This window comes from Cetorhinus maximus, chromosome 15, assembly GCF_964194155.1.
Source record: "Cetorhinus maximus chromosome 15, sCetMax3.hap1.1, whole genome shotgun sequence".
NCBI lineage: Eukaryota > Metazoa > Chordata > Chondrichthyes > Lamniformes > Cetorhinidae > Cetorhinus > Cetorhinus maximus.
In genome coordinates, this window is record NC_135893.1 from 84,601,007 (window position 1) to 84,604,440 (window position 3,434).

The window sequence follows — 3,434 nt, forward strand, 5'->3', positions numbered from 1 at the left end:
CCTGCAGCACAGGCTTTTGTTGGAGGTCCATCTGTGGTGTTCTAGCTGAAGGTTCGTTGGATTAAAGCATCCCGGGTGTCCCTACCTCCCTCGAGTATGCCCGGGTCAGTGTCTACCCTGTCTGCATTTCCCTGTGTGTGCTCATCCTTGGACTCACTGCTGGACTCATTGTGTGCAACCACAGCAACTGAGTCTACATCTTCATCGCCCACAGCGTCCCCCCCTTTCCAGCGCAAGATTGTGGAGAGTGCAGCATGCAACACTATCACCGACACACGATCTGGGGGGTACTGGAGTGCGCCCCCTGAAGGGTCCAGGCATCAGAAGCGCATCTTGAGAAGATCGATGGCTCTCTCCATCACAGCTCCTATTGTACCGCTGCTCAGCTTCTGTTCTTGGATGGCAGAGAGGAGTCATGAGCCACCTTCTGAGGGGATAGCCCTTGTCACCCAGCAGCCATCCATCTAGCCGGGCTGGAGCACTGAAGAGACCCGGCATCTGGGAGTGTCTGAGGATGTAGGCGTCGTGGGAGCTGCCTGGGTACCTTGCACAGACTTGTAGAATCAGCATCCTGTGATCACACACTATCTGCACGTTCGTGGAGTGGAAGCCCTTCCTGTTGACGAAGGCACCGGGCTCACCTGCTGGCGCCTGGATGGCCACATGTGTGCAGTCAATAGCACCCTGGACGCGGGGGAAGCCAGCAACGGCCACGAAGCCTCTAGCTCACTCTGTCTGGCTGGCATCGTCCCAGCAGTAGTGGATGAACGTCAATGCAGGCCTGAATACAGCATCTGTCACCTGCTTGACATAAGTGTGGACAGCTGATTGGAAGACACTGCAAAGATCACCCACCGACCCCTGGAAGGAGCCAGAGGCATAGAAGTTGAGGGCAGCTGTGACCTAAAGAGCCACTGGCATGGGGTGCCCACCCACATAGTTAGCGGAGATCTCAGGGCCTATCATCTGACAGATAGAGTTGACTGTCTCCCTTGAGAGACAGAGCTCCCAGGGGAGCCTCCTTTGGCACTGCACCTCAGACATATTGAGGTAGCTGATTTGCCGTCTGTATACCCTGGCAGCAGGATAGTGGTATTTTCAGCGGCCTCTTCCGCCTTGGACTTCCTGTTGGCCCTGCGCCCCTGGTGTTTGAGCCTCTCCTCCCACAGGTGGCTCTCCTGGAGGTTGAATGTGCACTCCTGGCCTCCTCCCCCTTCTGGCCCTTCCTTCCTCCTCAGAGGATGTGCTTCCAGTGGAGACCACAACTCCCATTCGCAGGCTAAGGGAAGGCTCCCTGAAATCTGTAGGCCCCAAAAAGCATCTTCACTGTAGAGTGCTGACCTAAAGGTTGTGAGTCCTGTCCAAGCAGCTGGTATGAGTTTTGAAGTATTTCTGCTCACACAGGCAAGTATCAGTAACTTTCAAAATAACTATCTGACTGAGCACATTCACGACCCCACTGACCCCTCTTATCCTGCCCGTGGATGAGGTTTATACAAGTGTGGCCCACCCGCCTGCCCGTTGCGCCTGTGCAATGACCTGAAGATCACAGGCCCTGAAAAATCACCGTCTATTGGTGCCTCAAGGGCCTTAAGTGGTCCCTCAATTAATGGCGGCCGTGCATTGGAGATCATTGCGCACCCGCCCACTGAAATATCGCGATGGCGTGCAGTGATGTCAAGACGCTCATCCAACATCACCACATGTCATTTTACACGTCAGCGTTGGGGCCCGCCCCCGCACGCCGATGGGAAAATTTTGCCCTCTGAGTTAGAAGGTTATGGAATGATGATTTAAACACAAGTGAACTTTACCCTTTACCTAACTCACGATGTACCTGCTCTGGGAGCGTTTGATGGGACAATGTAGAGAAAGCTTTACTCTGTATCTAACCCATGCTGTACCTGACTGGCAGTGATTGATGGGACAGTGTAGAGGGGTTTTATTCTGTATCGAACATGTTCTGTACCAGCCCTGGGAGTATTTAATGGTACAGTGTAGAGGGAGCTTTATGCTGTATCTAATCTGTGTTGTACCTGACTGGAATTGATTGATGAGACAGTGTAGAGAGAACTTTACTCTGTATCTAACCCATGCTGTACCTGCCTGGCAGTGGTTGATGGGACTGTGTGGAGGGGTTTTATTCTATTTCTTACCTGTGCTGTACTAGTCTTGGGAGTGTTTGATGGGACAGGGTAGAGGGAGATATATTCTGTGCTATACCTGCCTGGGAGTATTTCCTGAAATGCAAAGTATTTTGATAGACACAAAAATCTAAAAATTATTTTTCTCAAAGTTTAGATTTAAAACATCTTTTTTTTAGCTGCTGATAAAAATAAAAGTACTTTATCCTTTGGTTCAGCAGGATAATGCAGCAGGGGATGGGCAATAAATGTTGGCCTAGCCAGTGACACCCACATGAACGAATAAAAAAACTGTGGAAACAGACACTTGACCACCAACAATATTCCCAGTGTGATTGAATTTGTTTGGGTATGAATGGGTGATGAGGCTCAGCGTTATTATACCTGGTGACTTGCTGCTGTATTTATTGTTATTTTGAGTAGTAATAGACACCTCCCTGTACAAAAATATTCATGGTCAATATGACATTGTTACGTTGCACCAAAGTGATTTTACTGTGAAGATATATCATGTTACAGGATAGATCAAATTAAATCTCACTTCCATCTATCAGTAATGATAAGAAGGAAGAAATTGTTTAATTGACTTAAATCTGCACAGCCTAGATATTATGTCAGTGATAATAGAGCTGGAAAAGGAAAACTCCACCATTTCAGATGCCCAGTATGAAAAAGGAACTTGCGTTTATATTGTGTCTTTCACAATCATGGGTCATCCTAAGACAGGTTTCAGCCATTTCTGCCAACTCCAGCATGATGCCACCACCAAACACATCTTCCCTTCACCCCCCCTGTCAGCATTCCGTAGGGACCGTTCCCTCCAGGAAACTCTGGTCCATTCCTCCATCACTCCCAACACCTCATCCCCTTCCCATGGCACCTTCCCAAGCAATCACAGAATGTGCAACACCTGCCCCTTTACGCCCCCCCCACCCCCTTCTCACCGTCCAAGTGCCCAAACACTCAGGTGAAGCAGCACTTCATTTGCACCCCCTTCAATTTGGTCTACTGCATTCGCTGCTCCCAATGCGGTCTCCTCTATATTGGGGAGACCAAATGCAGGCTGGGTGACCGTTTTGTGGAACACCTTCAGCCTTCGCAAGCATGACCCAGACCTTCCTGTCGCTTGCCATTTCAACACGCCACCCTGCTCTCATGCCCACATGTCCGTCCTTGGCCTGCTACAATGTTTCAGTGAAGCCCAATGCAAACTGGAGGAACAGCACCTCATCTTCCGATTAGGCACTTTACGGCCTTCCAGACTTAACATTGAGTTCAACAACTTCAGAC